Below are 13,041 nucleotides of genomic sequence, written 5' to 3'. Positions count from 1 at the left end.
ACTAATCATATAGTATAAACTCTTATTATTGAATTGGAAACCACACACAAAGGAGGTTCCAATCAGATTATAGTTAACATGATTACATTAGTCATCTTATTCAATTAATGCTAATACTTGTAAATCTCGTCAAGCATTCATGATTATAACTTATGTTAACAACAAATCAAGTTCCTTTCATAGCTCAGGTGTCGGTTATACCATACATTATGGTCTATGAAAGTGCCAAGCATTTGTTGTACCAAGTGCTATACAACATAAATCAAGATTAGTCATTTAACAAGCAAAGTATTAAAGAGTGAACAAGATAACAAATATAAAACATGTTAGTATCAAACATTAAAGTCCATATTAAGTTTACATTATACTTATTCTTACACCATTAGTGTAACCTTTTCACCTTGACATAACTAACTTAGCTAGACATAATGAAAGAAAGCAAAATAGATAAACAAAATAAGAACATAAAAGTTAACTAAGTAAAGGAAAGGAAATGAAAGGCATAAACTTACTATTAATGAAAGCAAAGCATAAACATTATAAAAAATACAAAGAGAGAAAGAAAGAGCATGATCTTGATCTGGAAACCAAGATGCCTAAATGCATGGCAAATGCCTCCTTTTATAGGCCAAAATTGGGAACTATTGATTTGATGACTAATTGATAAGTGGGTGGCCAACTTTTGACTTGGTGACAATCCTTATCTTCTCTTGTCTGCCCAAAACGTCATTGATAACGTTCTCTTGTCTGCCCAAAACGTCATTGATAACGTCCAAATTGGAGCCAGTTGCAAACATGAAAGTTGTAGGCAATTGTCTCAGCTTTCTTGTGTAAACAATTCAGCTCATTTGGACTTCTAGAACTCCAGATATGGCCGAAATACCGAACAGTGCTCGGGCTGGAAGACAGATTCGGGCTTCTTTGTTGTTGCTACAATTTGGACTTGATAATGGCCTTTTTAGATCTTGGGCTCCATATGAAAGTTGTAGGCCTATGTCTTACCTTTCCATCCATATAAATTGGAACTAAATCTGAGATATATAGCTCCACATATGACCCAATTACCAAACAGTGTTCCGGTTTGGATTGCATCGACATCTCTTTTCTAAGTTTAGTCATCTCTTTATCCTTGCAATTTAAGTTCTTAAAATCATCAATCAATCCTTTCATTTATGTGGTAGGCCTGCATTTAAAATGAACATTTATCACAAATTAAAGGTATCTTATATTATTAGATATATTATTATAAAACATGCTTTGGTTAAGGAGTTATTGATACTTCAAGTGCAAAATGATGATATAAAACCATGATAAAAATGCACTTTTAAGCTCTAATCAATAATCCAATTGGAACCTCCTTTCTATGTCATTTTCATTTGAGTAATAAGAGTTTATACTATACTTATTTGAAATACCATTATTGGATCCTCTAACTTTAACATTTATTGCTATCATTGTTTAATCCTCACATTATTCTTCCATCTCAAAGTTCTTATCAACTTCTTTTTCTTCCTCCTCTATTATTATTATTATTATTATTATTATTAGTAGTAGTAGTAGTAGTAGTATTAATATTGTTGTTGTTATTGTTATTTATAATTTATACAATTAACCTCCTTGTAGTTCGACCTCGGTTTTGTTGGTTTATTTGTTACTTCAACACTCCTACACTTGGAAGAAGACAACAATTTTTTGGTCGGGGGTGTAGGAAGAGAATACAAGGAAAAAAAAACCAAAAAAAGAAGAAACAAAATAAAAGAAACAAAGTTAGATACAAGAAAAGTAAAAAGAGAAAAAAAAATAAATACTATAATTTACATCAATATTATTTAAAAATCAAAAGTAGTTGGCATGTGCATGAGGGCTACCCTTGTGCCCTTCAGGGGGTGCATGAGTGGTCAAATAAAGTTTAAATGATGGTTTTCGGGGTGGCATTTGAAACACGAATAAATTTCATTACCAATTTAAATTTTGATTCAAAATATCATTTTCATCCTCCTATTTTGTTTTTTCAATCTTCACATTCTCCATAATTACTCAAGATTCAATTTTGATAAAAGAAAACATTTTTTTATTTTCTAGTTGGTTTTAGGGAGGAGAGTGAAAGTTGTTAGTTGACATTGATTTTAAACACTAAAAAGGTCTATTTTAGTATCAATGAGTTCCATTCAGCAAGAAAAATTTGATGATGATTGTTTTGAAAATCAAAATTGTGTAAAAAAACATACCAAAACTAATTAAAAAAATCCTTTTACCTAGTTTGATTATATGTTCTTTGACTATTTTTAGGTTTTTTAGCTTGATAAATTAGTTTTTTTATGTTACAAGGGTGTTATTTAGATGTTTGTAAACAAAAATGTGTTGAATAATAGGTTTTTAACCAAAAAAACCAACCTATGATTTTTTAGCCACTACTAGTGGCTAGAATTTAGGCAAGAGTGGATGATGTGTTATCAATCTTATTTTTTAAAAAAAAGAGCAAACCTCTGCAAACCCCCTTATAGAAAGAAAAAAAGGCTCAAGCACGCGACCTAAGCTGGAGATCCACATGTTTAGGCCATTTAGGTCAGGTTCGCATGTTTAGCTTTTTTTGTTATTTCTTGTCCTTCAATATTTTTCCTTTCAATTACATCCTTTAATTTTTTTTTTTGAAAAAAAACCTCTATTTTTTATCATATATTTAGCTAAAAAATAAAATTATTAATCCTAATGAGGTCCATGACTCGAGTTGCAAATTTCATAGAATAAGTATTTTACATCTTTTTTCAATTATGAATGCTTAATGAAATTTACAAGTATTAGCATTAATTGAATAAGATCACTAATGTAATCATGTTAACAATCTATAATCTGATTGGAACCTCCTTTGTGTGTGGCTTCCAATTGAATAATAAGAGCTTATACTATACTTGTTTGACATACCATTAGTGGATCCTCTAACCTTGACATTGTTTGTTATCATTGTTTAATCCTTACGTTAATTTTCCATCTCAAAGTTCTCATCAACTTTTCTTCTTTTTCTTTATTATTGTTATTATTATTATTATTATTATTACTACTACTACTACTAGTATTATTAGTACTATTATTGCTACTATTATTATTATTGTTGTTATTGTTACTATTGTTGTTGTTTATAATTTGTACAATTAACCTCCTTGTGGTTCAACCCCGGTCTTGGCGGGTTATTTATTACTTCGACACTCCTGCACTTGGGAGAAGACATCAATCTTTTAGTCGTGTCAAGTTTTTGGCGCCGTTGCCGGGGAGGTAAGTTATCTTTTAGTCGTGTCAAGTTTTTGGCGCCGTTGCCGGGGGGGTAAGTTCTTTTATAAATTATAATATTTATTTTATTTTCACTTTTCACTTTTCTTGTATATAACTTTGTTTCTTTTTTCTTGTTTCTTCTTCTTTTGTTTTTTTTTCCTTTTATTCTATTCCTACACTTGCATGAGAGTGTGGTCACGCACATCAAGTGGTAGATTTTGTAGGGTATCCTCATTATTTTTAGAAAATATGGCTGAAGAAGATAATCAATCACTTCATAATGAGAATAATGAGAATAACCGTGCTAGAACCCTTAGAGACCACATGAATCCCACAAGAACAAGTGCACCATCATGCATAGTTTTTCCTCCCGGTGCATCTCATTTTAATTTTAAACCAGGTATTATTCAACTTTTACCTTCTTTTCATGGCTTAGAATTGGAAAATCCATACCTTCATTTAAGGGAATTTGAGGAGGTCTGCGACACATGTAATAATTTAAATTGTAGCATGAACACCATCAGATTAAAGCTTTTTCCTTTTTCATTAAAAGATAAAGCTAAAACATGGCTACAAAATTTAAGACCAGGATCCATTCGTGCTTGGGATGAAATGCAACAATAGTTTTTGAAGAAGTTTTTCCCATCTCACAGAACAAACTCTTTCAAAAGACAAATCACATCTCATAGAACAAACTCTTTCAAGAGACAAATCACCACTTTCACTCAAAAACCAGAAGAAACATTTTACCAATGTTGGGATAGGTATTGAGACTTACTTAATACTTGCCCTCATCATGGTTTTGAAACATGGAGATTGGTTTCACATTTTTATGAAGGGTTAACACCCAGAGATCGGCAAATAGTTGAATTGATGTGCAATGGAACTTTTGAAGATAAAGACCCTGATGAAGCAATGGAGTATTTAGAATTGTTAGCTGAAAATGCTCAAAATTAGGACACTACGGGTACTTATGAGGCACCGAGTAAAACTCAACCTCATACATCTAGTGGAGGTATGTACAACCTTAGAGAAGATCATGACCTTCAAGCCAAGTTTGCATCTTTAGCTAGAAAAGTCGAGGCACTAGAATTGAAAAAGAGTGGTAAATTAAAATCTGTTGAAAACATTGTGTGTCAAATGTGTGAAATAAATGAACACTCAACCAATAATTGTCCAACCTTACCTTCTTTTAAGGAATGTCTCTATGAATAAACTCATGCTTTAAACAGTTTCTAAAGGCCCAATTATAACCCATACTCGCAAACATACAACCCTGGTTGGAGAAATCACCGAAATTTCAGTTAGAAGAGTGATAATGCACAAACTTCACCACCACAGTTTCAAGCACACCATAATTTCCAAAATTCTTATGGATATGCACCTTCTTATGCTCCACCTCTTAGAAGTAATTTTGAGGAAACATTGTATGCATTCATTGAAAAGCAGGAGACAATCAACACTCAAGTTACTCAAAGCATAACAGATTTTAAAGACACTCTTGCAAAATTCACATATGCTTTTAGTTTTCAAGAGCAAGGTAAGTTTCCATCTCAACCACAGCAAAATCCCAAGGGGTAATACAATACAAATGCAAGTAGTTCTGGAAGTCAACACATGGATCAAATCAAATCAGTCATCACTCTTCGTAGTGGTAAGGTTATTCAAAAACCAATTCTCGAACCTTGTGAGAAAGACGATGAGTCAATCTCTGAGGGTAAGAAAGAGGTTGAATCTGAACATTACAAAGAAAAGATTGATTCCCCACTAGCACTTCTATTTCCTCATGCCATGACCAATCAGGAAGAAATCGAGGATGAAAAAGGCACCGCAAATATTGATGCGGATCTTTTATCAAAAGTGACAACAGATTCGACACCCGACATCACACCAATCGATGATTACTTTCCTGATGAATCCTTACTTTCTCTTAGTTCAATGCCTTTGTTTACTAAAAATATCAATTTTCTTACTTCAGGATTTTTGCCAACTCATTAGAGTATCGAAGAGAAAAGAAAATTTTTGAGCAACGTGCAAAAATTTTATTGGAATGACCTTTACTTATTCAATTATTGTCCTAATCAAATATTTTAAAGATGCATTCCCGACAATAAGGTAAGTAATGTCATTAAATTTTGTCACTCTAAGGCACGTGGGGATCATTTCTCATAAAAAAAGAGAACTGTAGAAATCTTACAAAATGGATTTTACTAGCCAACCATATTCAAGGAATCACATGCATTCCCCGACCCATAGAGGGCGTTTAAGCTGTTCTTGGACGTAAAACCAAGGGAAGATGTGAGCCATAATCACAACTACCTGTATATACACATGCTTTTTCAAAAGTAAATAAATAAATAAATAGAGAGAGAGAGAGAGAGACTCTAGGTGGCTTACATATAGGTGGTATGATTGCCTTTTTAATTTCTCATCTATAAAATCCTCTCTGCCTTCCCTTCATTTCCACTCAACCCATACATTCATCAAATATAGAAGTGTGTAGAAATGGCAAGTTCCTCAGGTCATCATATAAGAAATATTTGTGTTTTCGGTGGATCTAGCCTTGGGAAAGAAAAGGAGTTTTTAGGATCAAGTTTTAGGGCTCGTCCCTGAAGCTTTAGCACAAGGGGACATCATTGGAAAAACAATTGGAGAGAAACTTCAGTTAGGTCTCCACAATGTCAACTCGAATGAATGCAATGTTTAACCATGTTGATGCCTTCATTGCTTTACCAGGTGGTCTAGGAACATTGGAAGAGATCTTTCATATTTCCTTTTAGGCTCAACTGCACATTCACCATAAACCCATAGGTTTGTTAAATGTTAATGGTTATTATGATAAGCTGTTGTCTTTTCTTGATCATGCTGTGGAACAGGAATTTCTAACATCTTCTGCACGACAAATCATAATCTCTACTGCAACTGCTGAACAATTGATTGACCAACTACAATCTTTCATTCCTATGATTGATCCTTCCATGAGTCGCATAAATTGGTCAACTAAGGAAAGCCGTAAAAAGCTTAGATTGGATTTGAGCCTTCATTTGTGAATCTTTGTGTCTTTTGGTTTTATTATTGTGTTTTCTTGTTGTTTATATTTGTTTTAGTGCATTTCAGGTTTGTCAATGTTCGTTATTTCAGGTGATATCTTCTATACTCTATCTTTCTACCTTTAACATGTATTCTTAAACCTTAATTTACACACACACACACTTTAATATATGATTGTGGGTTGTATATTGGATTATTATATTATTTATGTTCTTTTGTTAAAGGTAACAACTAAGGGAAAAGGATTGTATATAATTAAAAAAAAAGGAAAAAAAAAAGAAAAAAAATGATAATAATAAAAATGTAAATAAGTTTGGTTTCGTAGCCTCCCTAACCTAAGCAATTAAGCCCGAAGGGGTGTTTTAACACCTAATACCCTAAAGTCAACTGACTTGGGAGCTATTGGCTCAACGCTTGTTACATGGGTTAAGGAGAAAAGCTTAAAGGAATCAAACATTGCACTATCTACATATCAGTATCTGCGACCCGAGTTATATGGATGGAAAGGTAAGACATAGGCCTACAACTTTCATATGGAGCCCAAGATCTAAAAAGGCTATTTTCAAGTCCAAATTGTAGCAACAACAAAGAAGCCTGAATCTATCCTTCAGCCCGAGCACTGTTCAGTATTTTGGCCATATCTGGAGTTCTAGAAGTCCAAATGAGCTGAAGTTTTTACACAAGAAAGCTGAGACAATTGCCTACAACTTTGGTGTTTTCAAGTGGCTCCAATTTTGACGTTATCAATGACGTTTTGGGCAGACAAGAGAAGATAAGGATTATCACCAAGTCAAGAGTTGGGCACCCACTCATCAATTAGTCATCAAATCAATAGTTCCCAATTTTGGCCTATAACAAGAGGCATCTGCCATGCATTTAGACATCTTGGTAGCCAGATCAAGATCACACTTTTTCTTTCTCTCTTTATATTTTTTGTAATTTTTATGCTTTGCTATGATTAATATCAAGTTTATGCCTTTCATTTTCTTTCCTTTACTTAGTTAACTTGTATCTTATTGATGTTCTTATTTTGTTTGGAAACTATTGATTTGATGACTAATTGATGAGTGGATAACCAACTCTTAACTTGGTGACAATCCTTATCTTCTCTTGTCTGCCCAAAACTAGTGGATCGGGAACGTCTTCCTCTTCTCAGTCTCCCTACAGCTGCGGTGTCCTACAAAACAACAGAAAACACCACAGGTAGTTGATTTTAATTTTTTCTTTGATTTCAATTGTTTTTTTCTCTCTTCTTCACTGTTTTGGATTTGTTTCCCTCTCGGTTTCTCCTGCTTCTTTGTTGGTGACAGATTTAGCCATTGACTCTCAATCCAGGTCTGCTACATGGGGTTGAACCGATGGACAAGGGTCAGTTGTTGAGGAAGACAACGATCTACGATGGGGATGGCTGTTCGATTGGCACCTTTTCCCTTCTTTGTTTGTTTTCCTTTTGTCGATGGCAGATCTAGTGGTTAGGAGAGCTTCTTCTTCTTCTCATCTGCTTCAGGTGGCGGCTGATTGTGCATCAAAAGTGTCATTAAGTCTCTTATTTTACATATGTATTTATTGTTTTTATTTGGTTGTTTTTATAATAATTGATGTGTTTTTTAGTAATGAAGTTTGTTTTAATGTTTCGATAGGTTTTTGGAGCTTAAATGAATTAATTCAGAAAATTCAACGTTGGAATTCAGAACAAAGAGTTGAAGAGACATTTAGTTGAAGATTGAAGCAAATCTTGGTTCAAATAAGTGCTCCAAATTTGTCCCAAAAATCAATTCTATTCCAATTCTAGAAAAGAATATCATATGATTTATTTCAAGCCCAAATTTGCCTTATGTTGTGTGCAAACTTCAACCATTAAACACTCAAGGTTTCAATGTCAATCTTAGCCCAAATAATAAGTACATTTGTATACTTATTTGATGCTCAAATTCAGCCCAAAATCAGCTCAAAATCAGCCCTAAATCAACCCCAAATCAACCTTCAAATCAACCCAAACACAATCCATGATCTTACATGTCCACACAACAAATAACAATTGATTTATTTTGGCTAATCCATTGATCCAAGAAGGCAAGCACATGGATGGAAAGCTGGAGGGGATATTTTGACATTATTTTGGGTCAAAAAGAAGAAGGAGACACCTCATAAATGAGGAAGAAAAACGTGCACCAAAGTAGTTGTAAAGCTGTCTTGATTTGATTTTTCAGAACACCTTTCGGTGTTTTGCCCATAACTTTTGACTCAGGTGTCCAAATGAGCTGTTCTTTAATGATCTGGAAAGGTGACAGAATTTCCTATAAATATATCTCTAATAGACTTCTCAGAAAAAAGCTAGCAAGCAATTTTGGCGCCGTTGCCGGGGAGCTAGCAAGCAAAGGTAACAAATTTAGATTTGATTATTGGAAAACTAAAAAAAAATCATATAAAAAAAATTAAATTGGCTGGTTTTACCGCCTCAAAAAAAAAATTGACCTTAACATTTCGGATATTGGACTGTGGACTGGACTATTAATTGTTGGATTTTGGTTGGTTCAACCATTTTTCTTTTATTGTCTATTCTTATTAGTTTCTAATATTTTTCTTGTTTATTTCATTTTATTTTGTTGTTTTGTTTTTATTTATTGTCTAAAGTGTTTGGCCGGTATTACCGCCTTTATTTTTTTATTCATGCTTGTTATAATTATCTTTTAATGTTTATTGTTGTTATTTTTCTTATATTTATTGTCTAAAGTGCTTGGTCGGTATTACCGCCTCTTGTTTATTTCCTTTTTATTTTGTTGTTTTGTTATGATTATTTTTCTTATATTTATTGTTTGAAGTTCTTGGCCGGTATTACCGCCTCTTGTTTATTTCCTTTTTATTTTGTTGTTTTGTTATGATTATTTTTCTTATATTTATTGTTTGAAGTGCTTGGCCGGTATTACCGCCTCTTGTTTATTTCCTTTTTATTTTGTTGTTTTGTTATGATTATTTTTCTTATATTTATTGTTTGAAGTGCTTGGCCGGTATTACCGCCTTTTGTTTATTCATGCTTGTTATAATTATTTTTTAATGTTTATTGTTGTTATTTTTCTTATATTTATTGTCTAAAGTGCTTGGCAGGTATCACCGCCTTTTTATTCAAGCTTCTTATAATTATCTTTTAATGTTTATTGTTGTTAATAGTGCTTATTAGTTGGAGAGTGAATTTCTTAATTTGTTGTATTTTTATTTTTGAGCTATTACTTTTATTTGCATTTTTTTTCTTTCCTTTCCTTTCATTTTCATATAATTGTTATATTATTATTATTTTATCATGGCTAATGTTGAAGATGTAGAGGGTGAAGGGAGTGTTCAAGGTAATGGACCTCCACAATTCAATGATCAACCTAATTTTCGAACTCTTAGAGAGTATCTTCACCCGGCTAGACAAAGTACACCTTCGTGTATTATCTTACCTCTTAACCAACAAGCTTTCAATTTGAAACCGGGCATGATTCAACTTCTTCCCACATTTCATGGTATGGATTCTGAAAATCCATACATACACATTAAAGATTTTGAAGAGGTATGTAATACTTTTATTGATAGAACATGCACCAAGGAAACCATTCGGCTTAAATTGTTCCCATTCTCTCTAAAGGATAAAGCCAAGCTTTGGCTAAACTCCTTGCGTCCTAGGTCTATAGGTACATGGAGAGAAATGCAAGCTGAATTTTTGAAAAAATACTTCCCCACTCATAGGACAGCAGCTTTACAACGTCAAATGATGAATTTTTCTTGTAGTCCAAATGAGTCATTTCACCAAGCTTGGGAAAGGTTCAAAGACTTGTTAAATGCATGCCCTCATCATGGTTTTGAGATGTGGAGGTTAGTGAGTTTCTTTTATGACTCTCTTACCGCAGATTTTAAAAAGCTAGTGTCAACCATGTGTAATGGTGAGTTTTATGACAAAGAACCAAGTGAGGCCTTTGATTTTTTTGATCAATTGGCTGAAAACACAAAGCAATGGGAGACTTCTCTCCCAGTTCATGTTGAGTCTAGAAACACCATTTCTCATTCCAGTGGGAAGTTTCAATTGAAAGAGACTGATGACCTCAATGCTAGATTAGCCTCATTGGCTAGGAAAGTAGAGTCTCTTGAGATTAAAAAAGTGCATGTCATAAGTGAACAACAAGAGGAAAGTTGTGTTGTTTGTGAGAGCAAAGGGCATAGGACAATTGAGTGTCCTACCATTCCAGCCTTCAAGGAAGTGCTATATGGCCAAACTTCTGATTCAAGTAATGTTAGAAAGCCATTTCCAAACCAAGTAGGCAATCCCTACTCTGAAACCTATAATCCTGGATGGAGGAACCACCCAAATTTTGGATGGAGAAATGAGGGCTCTTCAGTACCTCAAACATTTCAACCTCCACCCCAACCATTTCATGCTCCCACACATAACACATACCAACCACCTTATAAGAGATCCTTAGAGGATACTCTTCAACAATTCATGCAAACGCAAGGAGGAATCAATAACCAAGTTTACAAATTCCAAGACCAGACCAATAGGACCTTAGATGACATTCGAAGTCAACTAACTAAGTTGACTTAATCACTAAGCATTCAAGAGAAGGGAAAAATCCCAGCTCAACCAATGCCCAATCCTAGAGGTTAGGTACACATGAGTGAATCCTCACCTAGTGAACCTTCAAACCATGAACAAGTCCAAGCCATCACTACCCTTAGAAGTGGAAAGATTGTTGACAAAGGTATAGATTTTAGGATTCCTAAAGGTATTGTAGAGGAGAAATCTAGGGAAAGTGAAGAGGGAATTAAAACACAAGTCACAAATGAGAGTTTGAGTGACAAAGAAGGTGAGATAAATGAGAAAGAGATGAGTGAGAAAAGAGATGATTCAAGAAAAATTGGAGTCAAAATGAGTGATTTAGAATTTGTTCCTAGAGCACCATTTCCACAAAGGTTAGGGAAACCTAAACAAGATCTTATGAACTTAGAAATCTATGAATTGTTCAAACAAGTGAAAGTCAATATTCCACTCCTTGATGCAATTAAACAAGTTCCATCTTATGTAAAGTTTCTTAAGGATTTATGCACAGTCAAAAGGAGATTGAATGTGAAAGAAAGAGCTTTTCTGACTAAACATGCTAGTGCCATCATCCAGTTTAAGACCCCTCCCAAATACAAAGATCCTGGTTGTCCTACCATTTCATGCATTATTGGAAGTCATAAGATAGATCAAGCTTTGTTGGATTTAGGAGCGAGTGTGAATTTAATACCCTACACTGTTTACGAACAATTAGGTTTAGGAGAAATCAAGCCTACTCAAATCACCCTTTAATTAGCTGATAGGTCAATCAAGATTTCCAGGGGTATCATTGAGGATGTGTTGGTCCAAGTAGATAAATTCTACTTTCCTGTTGATTTTGTAGTGTTAGACACCGCACCAATTCAAGGTTCTAATGCCCCCATCCCAGTCATCTTAGGGAGACCTTTCCTAGCTACATCTAATGCCTTAATTAACTATAGGAATGGGGTGATGAAATTGTCTTTTGGGAATATGATTGTGGAGATGAACATATTCAATGTCTCCAAACAAATCGGGGAACATGAGGACATTAGAGAGGTAGATTTCATCCAAACAGTTTGTCAAGAACACTTTGAGAGAGTATGGATCAAGGATCCATTAGAGAGAACTTTAATTCATGATGAAAGATTTTGTTCTTTGGAATGTGTTGATGAGGAAGTAAGAGAACTCGAGACTTATCTAGATCCAATGCCTATTATGTCAATAGGTCAATGGACCCCATCATTTGAGCCTTTGATTTCACCCCAAGTGAAAGTTGAGGAATCTCTTGTCTAGCCTGATAAACTAGAAAGGAAGCCTTTACCGAGTGATCTTAAGTATGCATTTCTAGGGGAAGATGAATCATATCCTATTGTGATCTCATCAAAACTTAGCATAGAGCAAGAACAAAAACTTTTGAGAGTGGTGAGAAAACACAAGAAAGCAATTGGGTGGAAAATTACTGACTTGAAAGGAATTAGCCCTCTTTTATGTACACATAGAATCTATCTTGAAGAAGAGGCTAAATCTGTGAGGCAAATGCAAAGATGATTGAACCCAAACATGAAGGAAGTAGTGAGAGGTGAAGTGCTTAAGCTACTTGATGCAGGTATCATTTACCCTATTGCAAACTCAAAATGGGTTAGTCCAACCCAAGTTGTCCCAAAAAAATCTGGAGTCACGGTAGTGAAGAATGAAAATAATGAGCTGGTACCAACTAGAATCCAAACTGGATGGCGTATGTGCATTGATTATCGTAAATTGAACATGGTGACTAGGAAGGACCATTTTCCGCTTCCATTTTTAGACCAAGTGCTTGAAAGAGTAGCTGGAAGAGCTTTCTATTGTTTTCTGGATGGATACTCAGGTTACAACCAAATTGAGATTTCTTTAGAAGACCAAGAAAAAACCACTTTCACTTGTCCTTTTGGTACTTATGCTTATAGAAGAATGCCATTTGGTTTGTGTAATGCACCAGCCACTTTTCAAAGGTGTATGATGAGTATCTTTAGTGACATGGTGGAAATTTTTTTAGAAGTTTTCATGGATGATTTTTCAGTTTATGGGGATTCTTATGAGTTGTGTCTAATGAATCTAGAAAAAGTTCTTGAAAGGTGTGAAGAGAGCAATCTTGTACTCAATTGGGAGAAGTGTCATTTTATGGTGACACA

This window comes from Populus euphratica, unplaced genomic scaffold, assembly GCF_000495115.2.
Source record: "Populus euphratica unplaced genomic scaffold, PopEup_1.0 scaffold916.1, whole genome shotgun sequence".
Lineage (NCBI taxonomy): Eukaryota > Viridiplantae > Streptophyta > Magnoliopsida > Malpighiales > Salicaceae > Populus > Populus euphratica.
The sequence above is the reverse complement of the archived record's forward strand: the minus strand, read 5'-3'. Positions refer to the sequence as shown.